This window comes from Grammomys surdaster, unplaced genomic scaffold (genome assembly GCF_004785775.1).
Source record: "Grammomys surdaster isolate TR1022 unplaced genomic scaffold, NIH_TR_1.0 125861, whole genome shotgun sequence".
In the NCBI taxonomy this organism is placed as follows: Eukaryota; Metazoa; Chordata; class Mammalia; order Rodentia; family Muridae; genus Grammomys; species Grammomys surdaster.
In genome coordinates, this window is record NW_021620687.1 from 636936 (window position 1) to 652946 (window position 16011).

The following is a 16011-nucleotide window of genomic DNA, read 5'->3' on the forward strand; positions in this document are numbered from 1 at the left end:
AAAATAAAGAACTATTATTAATATTAACTTTGTAAATGTTAGCCTGGGACTTGCTGTACAGCACAGGGTAACATCACGCTCAGTCTTCTTACCTCCTCCTCCTCTTCTTCTTCTTCTCCTTCTCCTTCTCCTTCTCCTTCTCCTTGTTCTTCTTCTTCTCCTTCTTCTTCTTTTTCTTCTTTTTAAAGATTTATTTATTTATTTATTTATTTATTTATATGAGTACACTGCAGATGTCTTTAGACACACACTAGAAGAGGGCATCAAATCCCATTACTGATGGTTCTGAGCCACCATGTGGTTTCTGAGAATTGAACTCAGGACCTCTGGCAGAGCAGTCAGTGCTCTTAACCACTGAGCCATCTCTCTAGCACCCTTACCTCTGCTTCTTAATGCTGAATTGCAGGTGAGTACCACCATGTCTGGTGACCATTATTAGTATTCTTGACAGTACTTAACAGTGACTCATTTCCTAGCCATATGCTCTTAGAGGGAGTTGAACCTTCAGCATGTCTCAGCACTACATAATAACGTTTAAGAAATTAAAAGTTATACAAATGTAAATTTAAAATAACAAGGTCTGCTATGGTTGTTGATACAGATTTGTCCAGAGTGGGCTGTTGGAAGATCAAGGATAGAGTTTTAGAAACTGAAGACAAATCTGTTAAGAAAAGTCATCCAACATTGAAGAGTATTTACCAGGATTCTTGCTCAGAGAGAAAAGAATAAAGTCAGATCAAGTGATTGATGAATACTGTCATGTGACAGTTTTAATTTCTTTGACACCAGACCTCATGTTAGTAATGATAAAACTATAAAATGCCAGAGATCAGGTGGCGCACTGTGGTTCCCACAAGCAAACAAATAGAACTTGAAATAAAAATTATAAACTTGCTGCGTCTGCAGCCTTAAGTATGCCCAGGCGATAAAATAGGCTTGTCTCTCGTATCCTCTACTGTGGTAAAAGGAAGGTCTGGTTGGACCCCAATGAGACTAGTGAAATCGCCAATGCCAACTCCCGTCAGCAGATCAGGAAGCTGGTCAAAGATGGGCTGATCATCCGGAAGCCTGCGACTGTCCATTCTGGGGCTTGATGTCAGAAAAATACCTTGGTTCAATGGAAGGGCAGGTATATGGGCACAGGAAGTGGAAGGGTACTGCCAGTGCTCGGATGTCCAAGAAGGTGACCTAGATGAGAAGGCAGAAGATCCTGTACTGGGTTCCCAGAAGATACTGTGAATCTAAGAAGATCGACTACCATTTGTATCGCAGTCTGTACCTGAAGGTCAAATGGAATGTATTAAGGACAAGTGGATTTTCAGAGAGCACATCCACAAACTGAAGGCAGACATGGCTCAGCAGAAGCTACTGTCTGACCAGGCTGAGGCTCGCAGGTATGACCAAGGAAGCATGAAAGTGCCAGAAGGAGTGTCTCCGGACCAAGAAGGAATTGATCAAGACTCTATCCAAGGAGGAAGAGACCAAGAAATAATCTTCCCTCGTGTCTGTACATAGTGGCCTGCCTGTGGCCTCACATAAATCAGTCATTAAAATAAAACAAGCCTTAAAAGTTATAAACCTGTCGAAAGTTTTTCAAAGAACTTAGGCACGCCCCTCCCCCATGTTAGTTAGTTTTGCTTTGTTTTATTGCTTTAATAAAGTATCTGAGACAATCAATTTGAAAGAAAAGATTGCCAGGCATGGTGATCCATGCCTTAATCCCAGCACTGGGGAGGCAAAAGCAGGTGCATCTATGTGAGTTTGAGGCCAACCTGGTTTACATAGCCATGATTTACATAGCCAGTTCCAGAATGGAGAGACCCTATCTTATGTAACTATGACAACAGCAGCAGCATCAACAGCAGCAACAGAGAAAAGATCTGGTTTGGCTCACGGATTGAGAGGTTTAAGTTCATGGCCAGTTGACTCTATTGTATTTGTCTGTGGGGAAGTGATTTGTCATGGCAGGGTGTTTATAGCGGAGCAGAGCTGCTAACCTATAGCAGTCCCAAACCTTCCAGGAAGAGGGCATAGCTTCAAGTTTCAATATCACATTCCAGGGCAACCATTAATGATTCAACTTCCTCCTTCCTGTTGAACCTTACCCTCAAAAGGTTTTGCCACCAACCATAGCACCATATGCTGGTGAGCAAGCTCTTGGCACAAGTGTCTTTCGAGACATTCAGATCTAAGCCATCAGACTTTCCTTCCTCCAAATGGAATGTTCCTGGGCGAGTGGATTTCTGAGAAGGCCGAAAAGGGAACACGATTCTTGCAGTAAGGAATCCAGTGTGTTACCTTTCTCATTGCTCTAAGTAAATATGCTGCAAATAAATTTGGGGCACAAAGGGTCTCTTTTGGATCATAGTTCTGGGGTACAGTCCATCATGACAGGAAAGGCACAGAGGTTGAAAATAGTTCTAGCTGTGGGGATGGGATAGGGTGGCAATGATTATAATTGCTCAGAGAGTACTGGCAAGAAAATCCTCTTATTTTATTAGAGACACAGGTGTTTTCAATGCAGCATTGGTGGAATCTGCTCACACAGAACTCTGCTGCAGAGGGGCAATTGTTCTAGTTGGGGGGCAGGTTTTGCATATAACTACAACATTCATTCACACTAATGCAGAATCCATTCTATTGTTTAATAGGGATATTGTAACAATATCACAGACTTGGTGGCTTGTCGCAGTTCAGGAGGCTGCAAGTTCAAGGACCCATGGGGCCCGAGCTTTGGTTTCTCCTGCAGCTCTATCCTTGCTTTGCTGGAGGCTGCTTTCTGAGTGCTCCTCATTCTGCCTCTGTCTGTATTCCAGTCACCTTTTCAATCTCTTTTGTAATCCACATCACCTCCTCTTTTAAGGACACCCCTCAGATTGGTTAGACCCATCTGGATGGCCTGATGGAAATTATGGAATTCATTAAATCTTTAAAGGCCTTGTCTCCAAACAGTCATGTTCTGAGGTGCTGGATTTCAGTCCATCACAGATGCCTTCTTTCATTTGGCTCTCAGTGTGAGGTGTTTGGAGCAGAAAAGAAACCACCCATTCTACCTCAGGATGGAAAGGACAAAGCTCCCTGCAGAGGGTTCCATGGGACGAGTGGCAGGGATCAGATGAAGTTGCCCCATCTTGACAGAACCCTTTCATCCCCATCTTTTAAAGGAAAAGCCACAGTCTAAATCAAATGGCCAGTTCTTGTGTGTCTGGAAGCTGTTTAATTTAACACCTGCTTTGTAGTCTGCACAGGTCCCAGGAGGAGCTGCCGAGCGGGCAGAGCGGGTAGAGCTCGGCATTGCCCCGGGCACCATCTAACATTGAGCATCTGCCTTTGGCAACTTGCACTTTGTTGGCAACGGAGCTGTCTGTCAGCAGTCCCCAAAGCCCAGAGATGCACATATATCTTAATTACATTGGAGAACACATGGAGGGGCACAGAGACCAGGGCAGTGAATCCAAAATGATACATCTTTGGGGAAAATCTCCATGTAATCTGTTTTGCTGACCTTGAATGCGTCCTCTTTGAAGATTAAAAAAAAAATACAAACAGAATAATATTACATATTTCTTTAATAAAAAAATTATTCTCTGGGCCTCATCATCCCCTGCCTTTCATAGTGTTTTTGTTTGACAACCAAAAGCCAGGGGGTTGTATTAAAATTCCTGTGCTTTCTTTTTAATTGCTGGCTGGGGTGTGATTTCAGTAAAAGGGGCACGGTGCTTGTCCTGGATGCTCATGTGGTGTCATTAACATTACTTCCAGAGTCTAAGTCTATCTAGCAGCAGGGGAAAGTGATACTTAATTGGATTTTTTGCAATCTTTGAGGCGACAATCGCTCTTTTCTTTAGAAGCCGTATATTGAGTTCAGAGTTGAACCAGCCCTGCATCTCCCTATTAACTTCACAGACAGTTAAACAGAGGCATATAAAACTACATGACTAACAGTGCTCACAGCAGCTGAGAGCCAGATAAGGAAATCTCAAAATCCTGTATTTCTGCACATTGCGTGTGTGCTAAATAACCTTTCAATGATCAATAGGTATGCAAAATCCTCTTTTGTCCATAGTCCTCTCAATACCGTGTCCCAACGCTCAGACTGATTGAGAAGGTGAGTTTGGAAAGCTTTTATGCAACTATCAGAAGGAACTTGAAAGGATAACTCCCAGGAGAGGCAAAGGAGACAGAATAACCAGCATCCCTGACCATTAATGACGCTTGTGGGCCACAGAAGCCTCTACCCTAGTAACATGAGAATCACCCAAAGGCTTTGAACTAATCCGGATGCCTGGTCCCAGTCGAGTCCCAGGAGTCTCTCAGGAACTAGACATTTGTATTTGTTAAAGCTCCCTTGATGGTTCTCCTATGCAAGCCTGGGTTTGCGAGGCTTTGCTGTGGAGAGAAGGCAATGGTTTTGCCAGTGATTTGGGACATCTGCTAGGAGCCTAGGTCTTTGAAACCACAAATACTGGAGAGTTCTCTAAGGTGAGTTCTAAAAAAATCCTTGCAACCCAGTCAACTAGCTTCTTGTGGTTATGATCAGTTTAGAATCCATCACTTGGAGGGAGGCGTGGATCACAGCTCACTATCTTTGTCCTTGAGTCAAGAGACACCTGTTTGAAATTTTATTACCGAGTTAGTATTGACAAAAAAAAGAATTAAAGATTCTATAATCTGTGAACAATGAATCTGTGACACTGACAGGGTTTCATGACCATGGGTTCCTGTGGGTTAATAGACTTCTTGAAAGAGATTATATGTGACCTCTCCCCTGATGCTTTCCCCACTAGCTATTGTAGGTGTGAACTTAGACATGAACCATGAATTACTTGGAGTTTGTCATTATAAGAGACTCTGAAAGGCACTAACTATAACTTGGACATAGAAAACCCCCGTTCTGCTGCCTCTGGGATCCTGTGGTTATGCTGGACGGGTCCAGGGTGTGCAAATAAATCAAAAGATCAAGGAGTTCATCACAGCTATCAGAGGTCTAGGAAGGACATGGTTGGGAGGGAGATGGGATGGGGTTTGGGGAGTTGAATAGTAAGTGCTGAGGGATTTGCTGGACTCCTCAGTTAATGGCACCATGATAGTACCTCTTTATAACACTATAACTTGTGGTATAACAAGTGGTAGATACAGGTCATCCCTGGGAGGTGCGCACAGCAGTTCTTCATACATGAATCTATTATCCAGTAAGATAGAGAGGAATGGGGACACAGGACAACTTGATAAAGAAATGTAAAGGGAAATGAGAAAGTGCTTTGTATATGCATTTGTTTGATGGAATGGCACTGGGCATAGGGAGATCTATTTGGGTTCCGAGTTCTTAAGTTGCTGCCTACCATGAGTTTATTTTTAAACAATATCACTTAAACAAAGCATGGTAGGATATTCTCAAGACACCATGAATGATCAGGAAAAAAAACAACCAACTAACTAAACTAACTAACTAACTAACTAACTAACTAACAAAAACCCAGCATTAGTAAGTTGTGTCCCATTGTGGTGTTTCTGCTTTAGAAACAGAGTGGGAGCTGGGGCAGTTAAATTGAAAGCACTTCCTGGTCTGCCAGGAGAACCTGAGTTCAGACTCCAGTACTCACCTGGAGCAGTTCACAGAAAAGCAGATTGGACCCAAGATAACTTCAATGTTGTAGAGAAGTAGGGGCCTTTGTGGGTTTTTTCTTCCAATTTTCCTTTCTTCCCCCACTTCCTGTCTGTACCTAAGGTACCTAAGAGGGGAAAAAAAAAACTCAGGAAACTAAAATCAAAATAAAATTTTACTTAAAAAGCAAGGCTTCCCTGTGTGCACTAAGTGCCTATAGCTGAGAGCACACACACTCCTTCCTCAGATGAGCTCAGGAGACGGACAGACACACCGGAGAGGTGTAGCCTCAAGGAGTTTCTATGAACAACTGACTCTTTGCTTGTCAACCAGAGTTCTTTCTTTATTTTAAATGAGTTAGTTCCTGGGAAGTGGAGTCAGAGGGCCAGGCAATTTTCTCTTTGGAGGCTGGCAGGAAAGGAAGGCCGGACTACATTAATCATAAACGAGTCAATTAATTACGTTCTCTCCTTCCTCTTGAGGGTCAGCGCTGGCAATGCTAGGTCCAAGTTATTTAGGGAACTAGACACCCAAGATGCCCTTTATGGAATCAATTATGTGGAAATAAATTACTCTCTCAGATGACAATATGCAGTTGTCCCAGGACATGTGTGGAGGGGGGTCGTTTCGTCTCAGGTTAGTCTACATGCCACTTGCCATGATAATTAAAACCCTGAAGCCATTTGTGGAAAAGCTAAGGTCCCTGTCACTCTGCATCTTTGACTGTAACAATACTGATTGCTAAGAATCCCTGGGGTTTTGTTCTGCTGAGTGATGATGTGTCCATATTTGAATAGGGTTCAAAGAGGTGTGCCAGAACTTCCAGCAGCTCCTGGAGAGGCCTAGATGGCACGCAAATTATGACTGGAGAGAGGGCATCCTGGGAGAATATCAGAGTAGGAAACCCACTAAGTGGTTTCAGAGCCCATAGTGTTCTGCTGAAAATGTCTGTGGCAGGACGTAGTCTCTGCCATACAAAGTAACAGGCAGTAATGTGACCTAGTGCAATCCTTGCTTAAGAAGGGCCAGTGAGGACAGATGACTCCTTGCTTCCCTTGAAGCACAGGGCCTTTTTCTCTGATTCTCAGTGCCCAGCATCCTTTATCCCACCCAAGGCCATATCCACATGTGGATGTTCACTGCAGTTCAATCACACTAGGAAGGACCAGAATTCTCCAACAGCACCCCCTGAGGGAGTGGATAAAGGGACCGGTGGAGGCTTCTCAGCAAGGGTATTACAGTTAGAAAAGTCACATGGAACTCTGGCCCCTGACAAGGAGAATCTTCTAGCAAGTCATGGACTGGTATAACACATTGGTGGAAAACAGCCACAGACAAAATTGTGTGTTTCCATGTGTACACAAATATATTCATTTGTACTGCTAGAAAGTGTCCTTTTAAATTTCATAAAACGATTGGTCATTGATGATGTCATGCAGTTGAACTCAGGGCTTCTCAACCTTAGGACTTCTGGCATTTGTGCTAGATAATTCTTTGTCAGGGCATGGGTGTGTGGAGTCCTGTGCTCTTAGGATGTGTAGCAGCATTTCTGGACTCTACACACTAGATGCTAGTATCATCTAAAGTTGTCATACCCCAATTGTCTCAAGTCATCTCCAAGTGTACCCTAAAGGACAAACTCCTGTCTTACAGTGTAAAAAGCACATACTTATCCTGATGTATATCAATACAAGAAGACACTGTAAAAGGCAAGTGAAATATATTTGCTATTCATTCCTTCTGAGAGAGGGGACTGGAAATGGATGTTGTGGTTTTAGCTCACCTGAATTTTATTTTAAATTTTTTCTTTTACAATGAGGTCACCTACTTTGGTTACCTGTGTAATGAAAGTAGGGCTGTGTTTAACTGGGAGGGCCTCTCATCCCATAGAAAAGGGTACCTGATTCCCTTACACTACATGTAGCCCTGAGTATTGGATTGGAGTTTTAACAAGGCTGTTGATGGGCCTTTACTTAAATGCCCTTCTCCTGGAGTGGAAAAGTGGTGATTGATACCTGCCTTGCTTTAAGGAGCCAAGAAGGCTACAGTTCTGGGGAAACAAACAAACAATCAACAACAAAACCTAAATCAATAACAAAATAACAGAGGCAAGAGAAAAGTCACCAAACACTTTGGTGTGGCCAAATTCTACAAGCTAGAGAGCAGAAAGGAGGGTGAAGTTGACTCACTGGATTAAAGTAGGGGTAAAAACGAAGGCATGAAGGCAATATGGGGGCTATAGACAGGAAATGAGCAGTATCAAGCCACAGGCAAACTCTATAGTGTGTGTGTGTGTGTGTGTGTGTGTGTGTGTGTGTGTGTGTGTGTGTGAAACTGGTGTATGAATGGTCATGGCTGAGTGGGGCTATGGTTGACTGAGCTGGCTGTCACTAGAATCTCCAGGAGAAATGAGGAAAAAGACATCTTTAGAGTCCACTGAGCAAGAGGCTGAAAAGTCCATGACTGACACTGAGACCCTGCTTTGGAAGACTATTCTGAGGTCAGGGTGTGCTCAGAACATTTCAGTTCCAAAAGCCAGGGAGTAATATACATGCATGATGCTATTTCCCAGTGGCTCCATGTTCTGTTCTCTGTACTCCCGAGCTGACCATGTAAACCGGCATGGTGACAGAAATATTCCGAGGGGAACACTGGGATGATAGTGAATGATGATGCTCTTCATAAATTTAATTTCCAAATATTTTTTTGAAATGGACTAAATTGTATTACCAAGTCATAACGAGCCATTGTTCTTGTCCCAAATTGGTGTTTTGAGATATTTAAAGAAAGAGACACACCACTAACTCATTTCACAGTAAATTATTAGCACTTCTGACCACTCTCAAAGCTATGAGACAATCAAAGATGAAAGAGAATGTCTTCTTAAAAGATACAGAAGAAGAGGGCTAAAAAGACATAGAAACAGCTCCTGGTGCGTGGGGCGAGATTGCATCAGAGCTGGGAAGAAGGTTGTGGACTCAGCTGGACTCACAGTGATCAACCTTGTGGAGTTTCCCAAAGTTTCTCCATAGGGCCCACATAGCTGGACAGTCACTGTTCAGTGCTCTACTGGGTTCTGCTTCAATGTATTGCACAGGTGATCTGAACATTTAAACAACAAATTAAACCCTCAAGTATTTTCTGAACATTTTAGTATGAAAAAATTCAACATACAGGAACGTAAAAAGCATGCCTTGTGAATGTCCACATCCCCTGTGAGAGGAGACGCCAACAGCTGCTGACAACAGGTCTCTGTATTGGCTTTGTCTTCTGGTGCTGTTTGGTCTAAGTGTTGAGTGTCATTTGTATCAACTTCCCCTAAATGCTCCCATATGCCTCTCCCAAGAACGAGGCTTTTAGTTTACAGTTGTCTTTAGGAAGTAAGCTTTAATTTTGTTATATTATTAAACTATAGTTTAGACTCAAACTTTCCACTGTTGTTTCAAAATGAATCTACAAAGAAGCTAGGGTTATGGACCTCACTGTTTGCTCCCAGCTCCCCCCACCCCCATCCCCCGTTCTTTCTTCCTCACTGCCTCTGTAATTTTTTTTTTTTTAAATTAGGTTTCAGGCTAACTTCACACACTGTATTTGGTTATTATTTCTCATTAATTTTTCAAAAGTTCCTCTCTACTCTGAAGAGTCCAGCTTTATTACCCTGTAGATTCCAGATCTATTTCCTCCTGGACCGTTTTACTGGTTCCCTCAGCTCCTTTTATTTCCCGAAAAATGGGAAGTTAAGCCTGGAGGCTTGGCTGATAGATTCGGATTAAGACTTTTGATAAGCATATTAAATAGAACCGTATTAATTGTATCACATTAGTCTTCTAAGGTCCTTTTAAAAAAATGTTCTTAAGGGGAACAGGAATATATTCAGTGCCCAAATCCAGAGGGATTTTTTTTTATGGTATCATTTTCATTTTTAGTGCAGACAGTTGCAAACCGGAAGCCAATCTCTGCACTTGGGTTATCAAGGTGGTGGTGATAGAATGTCTCTCAGTGCTACCTCAGCACTCTGACCTCTGTTTATCCCGACCACAGTTTCAGAAAGCACGGCTGGATTCTAACTGAGCCATGGAGGACAGGGGACATTTTTAAATAGATGAAGAGTAAACGAAGCAGCCTTCTTAAGACATAAACTGGAAAGGATCCCAAAACATTGAAAAGGTATATGCCAAAAAGTTTATAGAAGTTAGCTTGAGGGGAGTTGAGAATTATACACGCCGCCCTTCACTATGGGTTTTAATCAGCCTGAGAGGTATAGTTGTCAAAGGGAGATGAAAAGGGTGTCACTCGTAGCCTTTTGGAAAAACTTTTGTTTGTATGTGTGTATATGTGTGTCTTTGTATGTGTGTGTTTGGGTGCAGATGTACCTCCTAGAGAGTGTGTTGGATCTCCTGGAGTTGACGTAAGGCATTTCTGAGAGCCTGGCTTGTTGAGTGGGTGCTGGGCTCTGAACTCTTGTCTCCATCATTGCTTAGGAAGTCCCCTTCCCCTCCCAGGCACCTGGGTTCACTGCCATTGCTGGGTTGGGGAAGGCAACTATGCTTCATCTTTCCCCTGAATTGAGCTGACAAGTTCTTTGATGTCTAATTTTATGTGTCAGCTCGATAGGGCCAAATACGATGTACTAGTAAATGTCAAAATTATTTTCTGCAATTTGTCCTGTATGGATAAATGAAGAACATTTATTCAACTTTGTACCATAAAATTCATAAGCTCTCAAACTAAATAACATACAGAATGGTTTTCGAGGTGTATGAATTTGATCTCACACACAAAGTAAAGCTTGTCTTTTTGAGAGAGTGTGAGTCTGTTAAGAAAGGTCAGATGAGTAGTAGTAGCTTTATGTCAGGGTCTCCTAATGTAGCTGGACTTTTTTTGGTTGGAAATTGTGGTGGTTACCTTTAGTTGTTCAGTTGATCTAACCTAGACTTACCTGGGAAAAGAGTCTCAAGGAGGGATTATCTCATTGGATTGGACTGTAGAGATGTCTATAGAGGGACTGTTTTAATTAAGATAATTGATTTTCACAGCCAGGTGTGGGTGGCTTCATTCTGTAGGAAGAGAGGGACAGAATTTTCTAAGCATGGAGGAACTGACCTGAATTCAAACAAGCAAGCAAGCAAGCATGCATTTATTTATCTCTGCTCTTGATTGTGGGTCTGATATGACTAGCTAGTATAGCCCAAGTGTAGAGACTGGCTTCCGGTTTGCAACTGTCTGCACTAAAAATGAAACTGATACCATAAAAAAAAAATCCCTCTGGATTTGAGCACTGAATATATTCCTGTTCCCCTTAAGAACATTTTTTTAAAAAGACCTTAGAAGACTAATGTGATACTGCCTTGACTCCCTGCTTATAATTTGGAATTGTACAATGGAATAAACTCCTTTCTTGAGGTTGCTTTTATTAGAATATTTTGCCACAGCAAAAGAAGTGAAACTAAGTCAGAAACATTATTTCTTCAATGTACTCCCTTCCCTACGTTTTGGAACTGTGATGTCTGTCCTGTGCCACGATATGCTGAAAATATGTGAGCAGCTTTTTGATTTTTAAAAGAGATTACAGTTAAGATATTGGTCTGAATCTCAAAAGAGACTTTGAACTTCGGACTTTAAAACACTGTTGAGCTGTGATAGACTCTGCGGACTTTTGAAGTTGAACTAAATATGTCTTGCACTATGTCATGGCTACAAACCTATGGAGGCCAGTGGAATGTGGTGGTTTGAATAGGTGTGGTCCCCACAGATTCATGTGTCTAAATGCTTATCCATAGGGGTATTAGGAGGTACAGCCTTATTGGAGTAGGTAAAGCTTTTTAGAGGAAGTGCGTCACTGGGGGTGGGCTTTGAGGTTTCAAATGCTCAAGCCAGGCCCAGTGTTATATTCTTTGCCTACTGCCTGCGGTTCTAGAATAGAACTTCTGGCTCCTTCTCCAGCACCACGTCTGCATGCATGCTACCATGCCTCACACCGTGATGATAATGGACTGAACTCTGAGCCAGCTCTAATTAAATGCCTTCCTTTATAAGAATGGCCTTTGTCACAGTGTCTCTTCACAGCAATGGAAACCCTCACTAGGAGAGTAAGCAAAAAATTCCTGCCAAGGGCATTTAGTTTATGGATGGAGTATTTTTAAATGCAGATGAAAACAACCAGAGCAATCGTATTTTCTGATTCTGGCTTTAAGCAGTTCTTGGGGTACTGCTAAAAGGTTTTAAATGGCCATTTAATGAAGGCTGTTCACTACGCTTTTTAGCTTTTACTTACACGAGCTTTCTTATTTGAATTACGGTTTTTAGCAAAATCATTGTAATCTGACTCATTCTTACTAGATTTCCTTCAAATACTTATTAAACACCTATGAACACACATGGATAACATAATTATTTGAGTCATGAAACAGCTGGTTCTGTTTTTAGGAATTTGTGCGTTCAGCATCATAACCTTGTCTTTTTGCAATTACTCTTAGAATTAGGCCAAGAATTGATGTATTTGTGGGTCTCCCTGCCCTCGTGGATTGTCGGCTAATTCGGTCCACAGGGCAAAGGGAGCTGTGAAGACAGTCAGGGGGTTCAAAAGCCCTGTGAGTACCTATGGTGAATGACCACACTGGGACCGCCTGTCAGTAGACAAATCAACTTTACTTAGGGTGATCGAAAGCTTAAAAAGTTTTGGGGTACTGAGGGTAGGAACATCCAGGATGGGTAAAGATTATTGGCTGGGGGCTTTAGGGTACCTGGAATGCCTCATTAGCATGGAGAAGCATTTCAGGAATCTCAGGTGCTGGGTGAACAGGTTTTGTCAGGAGGAAGAAAATTGATCCTATAAACTAATTGAGGTTATGGCATTCCCCAGGTAGAGGCAAATGTGGGGGTTAGACTACCCTAGACAAGGTCAGAGAAGGAGAAGCTCTGCTAATGAAGAGAGTCCTAAATTACAAGCTGAGCCCCAGAAGGCTATCCAGTCAATGGTAGACTTCGACCTTAATTGGCAGTTTTCCCACATACATCCCCTTGTCCATGGGGAAATCCTACTGTTTTCTTTGTGGTAGGGCTGGGTTAAGAAACTCTGACCATGATGTATCACCCCTGATAGTTTACAGATGCAATATTATTAAAAGTAACTCTTTACCTCACTCTACCCAGGTTTTCCCCTTAAAAGTTCTAGAAACCAAAAAGCCAGGCACCAACTTCTGTCTGAATAAAAGCGGTTTCTGCAGTAGCTACAATGTGTCTCTGTTTCATAGCCCTTTAGTTTAACACACCGATCTATTGTTGAAGAGGCACCTGCCTGGAAACTGTGTCTCTTAGCTTCAACAGACAGTCTAGCAGCAGAGACAGGCACCTAAGCTAATAAGCCAAGTAGAAGTGTACACAGCAGAGATCATTCTGTCTGAACAAAGGAGTCTTCTTAGGGGAGAAGACCACTCTGCAGAGATTTAGAGGCTACGGTGGAGTTCAGTATATGGTCATGCAGGGTAGGAGGTTCAGACTACATATTCAGCACATGCAAAAACAGAGTTTAAAAAACAAACAAACAAACAAACAAACAAACAAACACCAACAGGGTGTGCTGTCAGCGTTCTGAGTATCAGCAGCCTTTTGTTTAAGGCATGAGTGTCCACTGAGAACTCTCAGGAGTGGGGATCCTTAAAACTATACCTCTTCCTTACACCACTTCCCTTCAAAGAGCTCTGGCCCAGAGCTGGTCTGTTTCTTTGGAACGTCATATTCTTCTCATGATAAGGGATTGATGAACAAGAATTATATTGGCTTTGGTAAAGGGTCCAGTCCTACCGACCTCTGAGGAGTCAGGCTTGGAGCTGAGATGACTTACTTGCTTTGGTTTGATATTTTATGGCTAAGTCTCCCAGTTTGAGAAGGGACAATATAAACAGGTTATGGTGAGTGCACCTAACAAGTGTATCCTCCGATTTGTGGCCAGGATGGTCCTGGGTAAAGATGAGTAAGAAAATAACTGGAAAAAAAAATCCTTACAGAATTAAAAAAGGTAAGTGATATTTTAAAGACAAGGGGAGAAAAGGAATCACAAATTAGATTTACTGTGAAAATTAGAAGAAAAATTTAGGGTAAATCTGTTTGATGGATGGTATTAATATGGAAAAGTCTGAGGGAGAGGTTTATTGGGTATCGCTATCACTGATTATTGAAAGCTCACCTTACAGGTAGAAGAGAGCAAGTTATCAGCTGAAGGCATCAGGGAACAAGGCAGAAGTAGAAGGCTTCTTGTTGGAAAGTCGGAAGAGCTCCCTCTCCACTGCACCCCAACCCACTGTACCCTTCTCTACAGCACCCCTCCCCACTGCACCCCACCCCACTGCACTCCTCCCCACTGCACCCCTCCCCACTGCACTCCTCCCCACTGCACCCCTCCCCACTGTACCCCTCCCCACTGCACCCCTCCCCACTGTACCCCTCCCCACTTCACCCTCTCCACTGTACCCCTCTCTACTGAACTCCTCTCAACTGCATCCCTCCCCACTTCACCCCTCTCCACTGCACCCCTCCCCACTGCACCCCCTCCACTGCATCCCTCCCCACTGCATCCCTCTCCACTTTCATTCTTGGCCCAAATAATGGATTCTATAGGGGTTCTCTAGAACTTCCACTATTGTTTCCTTATAGTCCTGTAAACCACTGAGTAAAAGCTGAAACTGAGGAGGCCCTTCCAGAATGCAAATAATTAAAAGTGGAGGAAGGTGAGAAATACAGAGGAGCCTCCACATGGACCAAACTTGTGAATGATGCATTTTGACAGACAGGGAAGGTGAGAATGTGGATAAACCTCACAAAGACCCAACCTATGAATGATGCATTGGTCAGTGAATATACATGATTAGTAGAATGAGCTTGAGATATAAGATCTAATAGAAGAAAACTCCTGATTTACAGAAACCAATTGGAATATAAGGTCTGATATTGAGTGTGGTGGCTCATGTCTGTAATTGCAGCACTTAGGAGGCCATTGATGTGAGGTTAGCCTATCCGTGGAGTGAGACCCTGCCTCAAAGACAAAAACAAAATAAAAAAGCAGTGTACTCCAGGCAAGAGTAAGAGAGCTATGATTGGATATATCTTGTTGAAATTTGTGAAGTACAAGAATAATTGATCTTTTCTTCTTTGCTGGATACTAAACATGATTACTCTCTACAGCATTAGTATAAAACAACACCGTGGTATTTTGAAAACGAACAGCTCTCACATACTCATATGTTTGAATGCTTGGTCCCTAGTTGATGGAACTGTTTGGGAAGGAGTAGGAGGTGTGGCCGCGTTGGAGGAGGTGTGTCACTGCAGATGGGCTTTGAGGTTTCAAAAGTGCACATCATTCCCAGGAGGCTGTCTGCTGCAAGCTTCTGGATAAAGATGCAAACTTGAAACTACTGTTCTAGCACCACACCTGTCTGCCTTCATACCATGATAGTCATGGACTCTAACTCTCTGAAACTGTAAGCCCCAAATAGACACTTTCTATTATAAGTTACCTTGGTTGTGGTGTCTCTCCACAGAAGTGGAACAGTAACTAAGACAAGAAGTAAACCCTTGTGTTCTTCATATGCTTCCCACAAATGCAACTCTGAGTGATAGCATTTAGATTTAAACCCAGGCAAGCCAGATGAGAAGAGAGTCTATCTGAAAAGGAAACCTCCTCAGGCTGCTCTTAGACTCCGTGTCATTCAGAACCCGAGAGCCATCAGAGGCAGCCTATAACAGTGCCTCCTAACATGGTCCTTGCCCCAGAGTCACTTGTGGAGTGATGTGAGTGTCATCCTTGACTAATCTAATCAAAACAGAAAGCAGAACAACGTGGCCTCTGTGGAGATCTGCTCTCCTACAGACCTTACCAGGAACAATGGAAATGATTACGCAAACTTCACGTCCATGCAGATTTGTGTGAGAAGGCAATGACTGAGCACTCCTCCTCAGGATTTTAGAGAACCATGATTGGATACACCTTGTTGAAATTTGTGAAGTGCCACCTACAAATTCTTTCTGAAAAAATACATTTGGGTACATCCATCAGTTCACAGAAGGCAGAGCCTGATCTAAATTGTGAGTGCTAATAGAAAGAAAATTGCCATGCTAGAGCGAAAGGATTCCAAAACAGGCAGGCACAGGAGTGAGAGCTGCCGGGGTTACATTACAAACAGCTTAAAAATCATAAAAGAGAATATTAAAGAATGATGGCTGGCTTCATACTACAAACTGATTCTATTATCTATCTATCTATCTATCTATCTATCTATCTATCTATCTATGTATCTATGTATGTATCTATGTATGTATGTATCTATCTATCTATCTATGTATCTATGTATCTATCTATGTATCTATCTATGTATGTATCTATGTATGTATCTATGTATGTATCTATGTAT

The 16011-nt window shown here is 42.5% G+C and overlaps 1 pseudogene; it reads left to right on the forward strand.

Moving 5' to 3' along the window:
• Nucleotides 1–1350: 1350 nt before the first annotated feature.
• LOC114640988 overlaps nt 1351–16011 on the forward strand; it is a 162059-nt pseudogene continuing 147398 nt past the window's right edge.